A 12,073-nucleotide genomic window follows, 5' to 3' on the forward strand; every position below is an offset into this window, starting at 1 on the left:
GGTCTCATAGCTATTAGTTTCAAAATTAAAGTCGTGCTTTCGAAAAAAAAGAAAAAACGATCCTTCATATTCATATTCATAGGGTTCATAATAATTTACATGTTTCTCTTCCGACCCACAAAGACAAAAACTTGAATTGATTCCACGCAACTCTGAAGGAAACTAACTTTAAAATCAAAATAAAAAAGAGACAGATCATTAATGCCACCCTAATATTCATAAACACGGTTACTGTTTGCTAAGAGCATGCTCTTGCTGATTCCCCTCCGTAGTCGTTGCCGGCTGCACCAGAAGCGTTGTGAACGACATGTTCCGATAACCATTCATCGTCGTTTACTCCATCCTCGCCGATTGGCACAAGTCGACCTGGCAACTCGACTACACACTGAACATGCTCTGGCTGCACGGAGACTGGCTGGACGGGGCAAGAGACAGAGGGCGTGACAGTGGAGGAAGAGGGAGCAACGATGGATATTGGAGCGGCAGGGGTAGTTCCGGTTCCAGTAACGGCGATAATGGATGGCTCAGCCTGATGGAGGAGCCACTCGATGGTCTTGCCGTCGATGCGGAGGCCGAGCTGGCGAATGAGCTGGAATATTCTAGCGGCGCAGAGGGGCGGCAAGCGGACGCGGCGATCGCGACCATTTACCTTAATGTGGCGGTCCTTGGTGGAGCGAGTGGTGGTTGTAGGTTTGCTAGTGGCAGCGAGTTTCGCCTCGGAATTGGAGGCGATGTCAGTGGTGGTAGGTTTGCTAGTGGCAGCGAGTTTCGCCTCGGAATTGGAGGCGGTGTCAGTGGTGGTTGTAAGATCAAGTTTTGATCTAGTAGTACAACTCTATGTTTTGATGATTACAAGTTAACCTTTTGATATGAACAATTATGGTACTCTAACGTGTTTTTCTGAGTGTGCTATTTACAGGCTCTGACCTCTATTCAATCTCACACAAATCAGAAGCACTGTGCTTAAAGAGTGACCCAAGCAACGCTTTCGCATTGTCCATGTTCAGTCTGAACAGTGGAAAAGCTTCAGAAGATCTGAAGTAAATCAAGCTCTGATAAGGACTCAGCTCACTTGAAGTTCTGAAGATCCAGAAGTTCTGACAACCAAGAAACTCTGAAGGTTCAGATGTTCTGATGGTGTAGAAGACTCTGAAGATCTAGAAGCTGGATAGTGGAAACTCTGATGTCCAGAAGCAAGAAACTCTGAAGACCATGTACTTCCCTCTGAGTTCAGAATCAGAAGATACATCGGTCAGAGGATCTGTGCTTTCCCTCTGACTCTGATCAACCGGCTTCACAAGTTCCAACATGAAGCATTCCCCTGATCAGAAGTCTCCTAGGTTTAAAGGTCAAGTCGCTATCCAAGTACAAAAGCATATGTACTATCCTGACGACCTACCTAACGTTCTCAGCCACAGCAGAAGCTGGAATTTCCAGAACTGCCCTCCAACGGTAGCATTTCCATGCAGCGTTCAAACCCTAATCCTTGGAGTATAAATAGAGGCTGAAGATTGAAAGATGCGGTTGGAAGAATTTACACAAGCACAAGCTATATTCAAAAACTTCTAAGCATTCTTTCATCTGAATTCATTGTGTTTACTATTAGCTTTTCAGAAGCAAATCTCTTGTAAACATTCTCTGTTAAACAGTTTGTTTAGTTACCTTTAGGAGATCAAGGTTGATCGGATCCTAGAGAAGACTAAGAGAGTGAATCTTAGTGTGAGCTAAGTCAGTGTAATTGTTAGTCACTTGTAGGTTTCAAGTGCAGTTGTAACACTTTACCTGATTAGTGGATTGCCTTCATTCTAAGAAGGAAGAAATCACCTTGACGGGTGGACTGGATTAGCTTGAGGGATTTATCAAGTGAACTAGGATAAAAATCCTTGTGTGCTTTTCTATCTCTTATCTTTAGCACTTAAGTCTCGAAAAATTTGTTGAAATCTTTAAGGTGGAAGTTTTTAATTGAAAACGTTATTTAAACCCCCCCTTTCTACCGTTTTTCATACCTTCAATTGGTATCAGAGCGCAAGTTCTGATTACCACACCTAACAGTGTTCAGTGATCCGGGCCGGTGTGAAAAACAATGGCTACCACCAGTGAAACTCAAAGAGATGGTTACAATGCAAAGCCTCCCATGTTCGATGGTCAAAGATTCGAATATTGGAAAGATAGACTTGAAAGTTTCTTTATGGGTTTTGATGCAGATCTCTGGGATATTATTGTGGATGGCTATGAGTGTCCAACTGATGAAGAAGGCAAGAAGATCCCAAGGTCAGAGATGACTGCAGATCAAAAGAAGCTTTACTCACAACATCACAAAGCTAGAGCAATTCTTCTAAGTGCTATTTCCTATGAAGAGTACCAGAAGATTACAGATCGTGAGTATGCAAAAGGCATTTTCGAATCTCTGAAGATGTCTCATGAAGGAAACAAGAAAGTCAAAGAATCAAAGGCATTGTCCTTGATCCAAAAGTATGAATCCTTCGTCATGGAGCCAAACGAGTCCATTGAAGAAATGTTTTCCAGATTTCAGTTGCTTGTAGCTGGAATACGACCTCTCAACAAGAGCTACACAACTAAAGATCATGTCATAAGGGTCATCAGATGTCTTCCTGAAAGCTGGATGCCCTTGGTGACTTCAATAGAGCTCACAAGAGATGTTGAGCGTATGAGTTTAGAAGAACTCATCAGCATACTGAAGTGCCATGAGCTGAAGCGCTCAGAGATGCAAGATCTGAGGAAGAAGTCAATAGCCTTAAAATCAAAATCTGAGAAGGCTAAAGCAGAGAAGTCAAAAGCTCTTCAAGCCGAAGAAGAAGAATCTGAAGAAGCATCAGAAGATTCTGATGAAGATGAGCTGACTCTGATCTCCAAAAGACTCAACCGAATCTGGAAGCACAGGCAGAGCAAGTACAAAGGCTCTGGAAAGGCCAAAGGAAAGTCTGAATCCTCAGGTCAGAAGAAGTCCTCACTTAAGGAAGTCACATGCTTTGAGTGCAAAGAATCTGGGCACTACAAAAGTGACTGTCCAAAATTGAAGAAGGACAAGAAGCCAAAGAAGCACTTCAAGACCAAGAAAAGTCTGATGGTGACTTTTGATGAATCAGAGTCAGAGGATGTTGACTCTGATGGTGAAGTCCAAGGACTCATGGCTATTGTCAAAGACAAAGGAGCAGAGTCAAAGGAAGCTGTTGACTCTGACTCAGAATCAGAAGGAGATCCTAATTCAGACGATGAAAATGAGGTATTCGCTTCTTTCTCTACCTCTGAACTGATACATGCTTTGTCTGATATTATGGATAAGTATAACTCTTTGTTGTCTAAGCATAAGAAGCTGAAAAAGAACTTATCTGCTGTTTCTAAAACCCTTTCTGAACATGAGAAAATCATATCTGAATTGAAAAACGATAACCATGCTTTAGTTAATTCTAACTCTGTGCTTAAGAATCAAATTGCTAAGTTAGAAGAAGTTATTGCCTGCGATGCCTCTGATAGTAAGCATGAGTCTAAGTATGAAAAGTCTTTTCAAAGATTCCTGGCTAAAAGCGTAGATAGAAGCTTGATGGCTTCATTAATCTATGGCGTGAGCAGAAATGGAATGCATGGCATTGGCTATTCTAAACCAATTAGAAATGAGCCTTCTGTGCCTAAAGCTAAATCTTTGTATGAATGCTTTGTTCCCTCTGGTACCATATTGCCTGATCCTTTACCTGTTGAAGTTGCTAAACCTCCTCTTAAAAAGGGATCTTTCTCTATGTCTAAATATCATGCAAAAATTCCCTTACATTATCATGTTGAGAAACCCAAGGTGATCAGAACCTCTAGGGTAACTAACAAGAGAGGACCCAGAAAGTGGGTACCTAAGGATAAGATTATCTATGTTGCAGATATCCTTGATAGCTCCACTGAAACACCAGTCATGGTATCTGGACAGTGGATGCTCGCGTTACATGACGGGAGAAAGGCGTATGTTCCAAGAGCTAAAACTTAAGCCTGGAGGTGAAGTTGGCTTTGGTGGCAACGAAAAAGGTAAAATTGTTGGTACTGGTACTATTTGTGTAGATAGTAATGTGTTATTGGTAGATGGCTTAACTCATAACTTATTGTCTATAAGCCAATTAGCTGACAAGGGTTATGATGTTATCTTTAATCAAAAGTCCTGCCGGGCTGTAAGTCAGATCGATGGCTCTATTCTGTTTAACAGCAAGAGGAAGAACAACATTTATAAGATCAGATTATCTGAGTTGGAGGCTCAGAATGTGAAGTGCCTTCTGTCTGTTAATGAAGAGCAATGGGTATGGCATAGACGGTTAGGGCTTGCCAGTATGAGAAAGATTTCTCAGCTGAGCAAGCTAAACCTTGTCAGGGGCTTGCCCACTCTGAAGTTCGCTTCAGACGCTCTTTGTGAAGCATGTCAGAAAGGCAAATTCACAAAAGTCCCTTTCAAGGCAAAGAATGTTGTCTCAACCTCAAGGCCGTTGGAACTTCTGCATATCGACCTTTTTGGACCAGTGAAAACTGAGTCTATAGGTGGCAAGAGATATGGGATGGTCATTGTTGACGACTATAGGCGCTGGACATGGGTAAAGTTTCTAACCCGCAAGGATGAGTCTCATGCTGTGTTCTCTACCTTCATAGCCCAAGTGCAAAACGAGAAGGCTTGTAGGTGTAACACCCCGATTTCGGTGGCGTCACTTTAGTAACCAAAAGAAATACTTAAGCGGAAAAACGTGAATTATTTTTTTTCGATAATGTAAGTAAAGACAGAAAGAGATGAAACTCTAAAACGAAGATAACAGAACTAATATACAATATGATTACAGCCCCCACTGTAAGTTGTAAACCACGTCACGAGTAAACCTCCAGTGACGGAAAGTAAAAGAGAGTAACGCCCGTAGGCAAAAGTACAAACCAAGGTAAAAATACTGTGTCCGCAACACTAAACCTCAAAATCTGAGAACAAGTTGGCCCAGCGGCCTAAGAAAAGACCCCCTAAATCCAACCAGCTCTCTGTGATCTCCATAGGAAACCACACAAAAAGCTAAAGGTCGGGGACCTACCCTGCCCAAAACGGAAGACTGAACATCAGAGCCAAGACGCTACACCTACACTAATCCCAACTATGCATCCCCAAGATCGTCGTCTGAATCTGAATCCAAGACGATTATGTCGATGACTGCATCAGTCTCCACAGCTGGTCGCGCGGGTTCTGCACCCGATCCCAAGTCAATAGCAGCCGCGACAGTGGGTGAACTAGTGCCTGAAGAAGTTCCTCCCACAGGCACCTCCTCCGAGGGGTACTCGTCGTCCGAAGGCGACGGTGGTGGTGGTACTCCCAGTCCAGTCCCGCAGTGTACACCCGGTGGCAAGTTGAAGCTGACAGTGTAGTGCCTCCAAACTCCGTGCGTCAGGCTTGGTATCCGGTCAATGCGATCCTCCATTATTCGCCCCGAATAGATAGCTCGGTGGCCGGCGGGGTCGACCACCCATGAGCCCGGGGTGTCTTGGTCCAACATCTCAAACCTGGTCCCCCCCGAAGGGACGACCGTCTCGTACCAGTCCGCCATACTCAACTGACAATGGCGTAGTCCGCCCAAACACACACAGAAGACGCGAGGGTCAACTCCAAAGAATTATATAAATAATAAAACCAGATATATAGGGTAATAATTATTTAGCCTCTCAGGCTTATAAGTTTAGGGATAACATCCTAGGGTTGCATATTTCACAATGAATATAAAAGATCATAATAACAAGTAGCATGCCTCAAATAGGATAAACAGGTACCAATCACACTCAGCAACTAAGTCAGCATGTATGTTGCATGAAATGCAATGTTGGGTAACAAAATGCATTCCGGAAGAAGGATGGACACCATCGAGTCAGCCCTAACACCGGCCAAAGTGGGACCATTCCGCTCGGGCGTCTCTTACACCACACAAAAGTAGTCAGATCAGCAGTGAACCCGTAGGTCTGCCATTCCGTCTGCTACTGAGGACCACCGTAGTGTCCTAAATATGGAAATCCGGGTCTTATGACCATTTTGGAATCCACCGAGGTCCGGTAATCCGCCGTGTATTAACCTCAAAATGAGTGCATGAATGCAAGTGATTAGCCAAACAACGTCTCCGACCTCACTCGACACGTCGTCACGTGTTCTAGCTAACTTATTGTCTCTAAAAAGCCTACCCTAAGGCAAACGTCGATTCTGCGACAAAATGAATTAATCAAAAGAAGAAGAATGTACTTTGGAACTCATGGTTCCCGGCTAAACTTTAGATAGCCAATCAATAAACTGCTCATCGAGCGAAAAGGTACCGAAGTACTTGGAAACCTATAGTCTCCGGCTAAACTTTAGATAGCCAAACATTAAACTGCTCATCGAGCGAAAGAGTATAAGCATACTCGGAAACTTGTAAGTTTCCTCAAGACTTGGACTCGACGACACTTCTCATTTCTTCAAGACTAATATTCAGGCTCTAAGCTCTTATCTAAAGTTGTTATCATTGTTCAAGGGGTTTAGAGATTGATTAATGTCTTATGAATTTTCTTTGAGAAAATAGATTTCGTTTAGTCTTATGATACTTCCTACGAGTTTCAGGGATCCCATAATCCCAATTAATTTCTGAGAAGGTCTCGATCCATTAAAACATAACAAGGTCCGAACTTCGTTCGTCCTTTCAAACTCTCTCAAAATCTCATAAAAATTCGGCATGACTTGCCCGTAATCCTCACTTTCCAGAAACATAGGCACGAGTGGAATAGCATCAATGAAACAGCTCAACCAATAGGCATAAACAGCATATTCCAACACATCCTAAGTTAACCATGTAGCACATAGCATGTGAATCATTTAGCACACAATATCATGGCCTCAAGTACTCAACAAGGTCGGCCGAAGCCTCAGAGAACAATTCAGACATTTAGCAATTAAGTGCATAACACATAGATCAAGTCGAACTTGTCGACACCTAAAGCATTATCTAGTAATTCAGAGAGTAGCCCTCACCTGTAACTCCTCCAGCGTTTTCCTCACAACCTCCTTCACGTTCCTCGCCTTGATCTCCAGGAAACTCCTCAAAAGAACCTTAAGCCAAAATCACAGAAATCAACACATTGAGTCAGAAACTCAGCAAGCAATAAGTCCTAGGGTTACACGGTACATTACAAACTCTGTGGTACGACAATCTAACGCGTTAAGACAAGTTTTCGAAAAAGTCGGATTTCCTCCCCCCTTGGTATAGCTCTCGGCCACTTTCCTTAATTGGGAGGGTCGATTTTTCTTCGATCAAACTTGGTTCCTAGGTTAACATAAGCCGTAACTAAGACGGTTCTAAGCTCGGAAAAATTTTCGGATCGAAAACTGATATAGGGGTAGTTTGGTCATTATTTTAAACTCAGAATTTCAAAACTGGATTTTTGAAAAACAAATTGGATGGGGACGTCAACAACGACGTTTATGACGATTAATCCTACTAGCACTAAGTCAAGTCGATAGATTTCAGCTTAAAGGTTGCGACTTTACCGAAAAATGGGTATTTAAGGTAGAAATTGATCCCGGCGGCATTTCGTTGACATTTGACAAAATCTAATCCGCAGAACACGCTCAGGAGCATGCAGGGAAGAAGTTTAGACGCTGAAATCAGCTGATTTGAACAGTTTTTCAAAAACCTCAAAATTTTGAACTCAGAAAGTCGCAGGAGAATGGACAGAAACGACGATTCGAAGGAGAGTATAGATTACCTACCTCGAGGTCTTCGATTAGTGACGATCGGTGAAGCAAACGGGCAAGAAACGACGAAGATCCGGATCTCTCTCTCTCTCTAGGAACTCGCGGTTTTGGGGGTGGGGAAAATGGGTTTTTTTGCAAAAAATCTAATTTTCAAGCTATTTATAGGTTTTGGAAAAAAACGGAAAAATGATTTTTTTGCGATTCCGATTTTTCCTGCGCGTTCCTCTGCGCATTCTAAGATAGGTTCTGGCGACAGAATTCCAGAACTCAAAACAGGATTCTTGGAATTAAACCAAAAGATCCAAAATCGGCATAAGTCGGTGTAAGTCGGTTTATCCCGAAAAACTACTTTTTGCAGTGATCGTCGGATGAGAAAACTTCCTTCTGAAGAAAGATTAGGAATGATGAGAGAAATAGGAGAACGCGGGTGGAATCTTCATTTGCAGCTCCGAATAGAAAAAGTCTTCATCGTCTGTCGATCTTAGGTTTCTCGAACTATCAGGGATTCCGTTTCGGCAAACTTCCGAGAATTGGAATTTGACGTTCGTACTTTCCAGGATTTCGCATCGAAATGGTTGTTTAAGGACGGAAAAGAGAAGTTCTAACATTTCTCTGAGGATTTTTGGAATTAGTTTCCATCGTGTCCTAAAGCGTAAATTAACTATTCACTAATACCTTTGACCTAGGATTAAGCGTATGTTAGTCGTGCTATAACTCTTATCGGTTTTTCGATAAATTCTTGGACTTTTCCTGAACCTTTTTCCTTCACAAATTTATCTTAATCAAATAAACTCTTTTATTTTATTCACTTATCCAAAGCGTTAAAACTTGGGCCTTACAGTAGGATTGTGCGTGTCAGAAGTGACCATGGTGGAGAGTTTGAGAATGACAAGTTTGAGAGTCTGTTTGATTCCTATGGAATTGCACATGATTTCTCTTGTCCCAGAACTCCTCAACAAAATGGTGTTGTTGAGAGGAAGAACAGAACTCTTCAAGAGATGGCTAGAACCATGCTCCAAGAAACTGGCATGGCTAAGCACTTTTGGGCAGAGACAGTAAACACATCGTGTTACATTCAGAACAGAATCTCTGTGAGACCAATTCTGAATAAGACTCCCTATGAATTGTGGAAGAACATAAAACCCAACATTTCTTACTTTCATCCTTTTGGTTGTGTTTGTTATGTTCTTAATACTAAGGATAGATTGCATAAATTTGATGCTAAGTCTTCTAAATGTCTATTACTTGGTTACTCTGAGAGAACTAAAGGTTTTAGATTCTATAATTCTGATGCTAAAACTATTGAAGAATCTATTCATGTTAGATTTGACGATAAGCTTGACTCTGATCAGTCAAAGCTAGTTGAGAAGTTTGCAGATTTAAGTATAAATGTTTCTGACAAAGGCAAAGCTCCAGAGGAAGTTGAGCCAGAGGAAGATGAACCAGAAGAAGAAGCTGGTCCCTCTGATTCACAAACTCTGAAGAAGAGCAGAATCACTGCAGCTCATCCTAAGGAATTGATTATGGGCAACAAAGACGAACCAGTCAGAACCAGATCAGCCTTCAGACCCTTTGAAGAGACCTTGCTTAGTCTGAAAGGATTGGTGTCCTTAATTGAACCCAAGTCAATTGATGAAACTCTTCAAGACAAGGACTGGATTCTGGCCATGGAAGAAGAATTGAATCAATTTTCCAAGAACGATGTTTGGAGCTTAGTGAAGAAGCCTGAGAGTGTCCATGTAATTGGAACAAAATGGGTGTTCAGAAACAAGTTGAATGAGAAAGGAGATGTAGTCAGAAACAAGGCAAGGCTAGTTGCTCAAGGCTACAGCCAGCAGGAAGGAATAGACTACACAGAAACATTTGCTCCAGTAGCAAGACTAGAAGCAATCAGACTGTTGATCTCTTTCTCTGTGAATCACAACATAATTCTACATCAGATGGATGTCAAGAGTGCCTTCCTAAATGGATACATATCAGAGGAAGTCTACGTTCATCAACCCCCAGGTTTTGAAGATGAGAAGAACTCAGACCATGTGTTCAAATTGAAGAAATCACTCTATGGTCTGAAGCAAGCTCCCAGAGCATGGTATGAGAGACTCAGCTCATTCCTTCTGGAGAATAAGTTTGTAAGGGGTAAAGTAGATACAACTCTCTTTTGCAAAACTTAAAAAGATGATATCTTAATTGTGCAAATTTATGTTGATGATATTATATTTGGTTCTGCTAATCAATCTCTATGCAAAGAATTTTCTGAGATGATGCAGGCTGAATTTGAGATGAGTATGATGGGAGAACTCAAGTACTTTCTGGGAATACAAGTTGATCAAACACCAGAAGGAACATATATCCATCAGAGCAAGTACACTAAAGAACTTCTGAAGAAGTTCAATATGCTGGATTCAACAGTGGCTAAAACTCCTATGCATCCTACATGCATTCTGGAGAAGGAAGATGCAAGTGGTAAAGTTTGTCAGAAGCTCTATCGTGGTTATTGTGATGCTGATTATGCTGGAGATAGAACAGAGAGAAAAAGCACTTCTGGAAATTGTCAATTTCTGGGAAGCAACTTAGTCTCATGGGCAAGCAAGAGGCAATCAACCATTGCACTATCAACTGCAGAGATAGAATATATCTCAGCAGCAATATGCAGCACTCAGATGCTCTGGATGAAACATCAGCTGGAGGATTATCAAATCCTAGAGAGCAATATCCCAATCTATTGTGATAACACTGCTGCAATTTCACTGAGTAAGAATCCTATCTTGCATTCAAGGGCAAAGCACATTGAGGTAAAGTATCACTTTATTAGAGATTATGTACAGAAGGGCGTACTTCTTCTGAAGTTTGTTGATACTGACCATCAATGGGCAAATATCTTTACAAAGCCCTTGGCAGAGGATAGATTTAATTTCATTCTGAAAAATCTGAATATGGACTTTTGTCCAGCATGAAGATGGATCAGAACCTCTGACTATGATACTTCTTTATCAGAAGATGTCTAGTTCAGAAGGTAACTCTATCAGAGTGTATGTACCCATTGGTGCTGACTCTGAAGCTGAGACAGTAAACGTGTGTCAGTATCTCTGATGCACAGTTCCTTGTGCCCGTGTGACAGTCTGTCATAATACATGTTGATGTTCTTCTCTCCTGCGTGTGATAAGTGTATTTACTATTACTATCATGTCTTTAATTTTTAACCGTTGATTTTAAATTGCTTTTTGAATCAACAACGGTTATTTGACAAAACCCACTATACACACACGATCTCCTACACTTAACCGCAGATGCAACTAGGTTCCCTCACATGGTAGTAGGTCAAGCTACAGGCCAAATGGGTCCTGAGAATCCGATTCAAGGTCAAGCGTCGGAGAGAATGATCCCAATCGCAGAACGGGTCTGTGCAGTTCACTGCGTGTATGCTCCTGAAGAACTCCAAGTTCTTGCAGAGTGGAGATTCGACCTCGACAATCTTGCTGCAAATGGGTATGACTTGCGTCCTGAAGTTCAAGCTCAGGGATGGGAAGAGTACTTCAACAGGCTTAGAGGACCAATCTATGACAAATTGGTCAAGGAATTCTGGAAGCATGCCGACTGCGACGACACTCAGGTGGTTTCCCACATTGCCGGAAGGAGGATAATCATCACTGAGAAGTCGATTGTGAATCTGCTGGGTGCCAAAACTGCAAATGGGTATCGATTTCAACTGACAGAATCGAAGCTGAAACCCAAAACCAAGGATACAACCAACAAGGCTCTGTACACCACATACAAACCGGGCAAGACTGATTACAAGGTGGTGGATCTTCATCCCAAGCTCAGAATCTGGCACAAGATTCTGCTGCACTGTATCAATCAGAGGCCAAAGGGCAGTTCCCCAGACTACATCAACTTCTGCCAGAAGGCGATGTTATTCTTCATCCAAGACAAGACGAAGATCTGTTTCCCTTTCTTCCTGTTCTCATACCTGAAGGAATGTATCAGGAAATCAAGAACAACTGCCTCCATCAAGTCTGCCATCAAGTATATCCCCTTTGGGAGATTGCTGTCAGATCTCTTCATTGAGAGCAACTTGGTGCAAGATCTGATCAAGGCTGGATGCACAGAGGATCTGACCACCATCGTTAGTGATGTCTTCACTGCCAACTCCTTGAAGAAGATGGGCTTGGTCAAAATGAAAATCGCCCCTGCTCATGAAGACACATCTACTGAGATCATACAGAGAAGGGTACCTCTGAACGACTATCCTTTGTGGACCCAGGCAGACAATCCAGAAGCTATCAGGTGCTATGTAGAAGATCTTAAGGCACAAGGCTTTGAGATTGATGTAGATGAATTCTT

The 12,073-nt window shown here is 42.2% G+C and overlaps 1 pseudogene; it reads right to left on the reverse strand.

The window, feature by feature from the left end:
* Window positions 1-228: 228 nt before the first annotated feature.
* On the reverse strand, window positions 229-11,752 carry LOC130719094 (transcription factor TCP11-like; annotated as a pseudogene).
* Window positions 11,753-12,073: the final 321 nt, after the last annotated feature.

Source organism: Lotus japonicus, chromosome 5, assembly GCF_012489685.1.
Source record: "Lotus japonicus ecotype B-129 chromosome 5, LjGifu_v1.2".
Lineage (NCBI taxonomy): Eukaryota > Viridiplantae > Streptophyta > Magnoliopsida > Fabales > Fabaceae > Lotus > Lotus japonicus.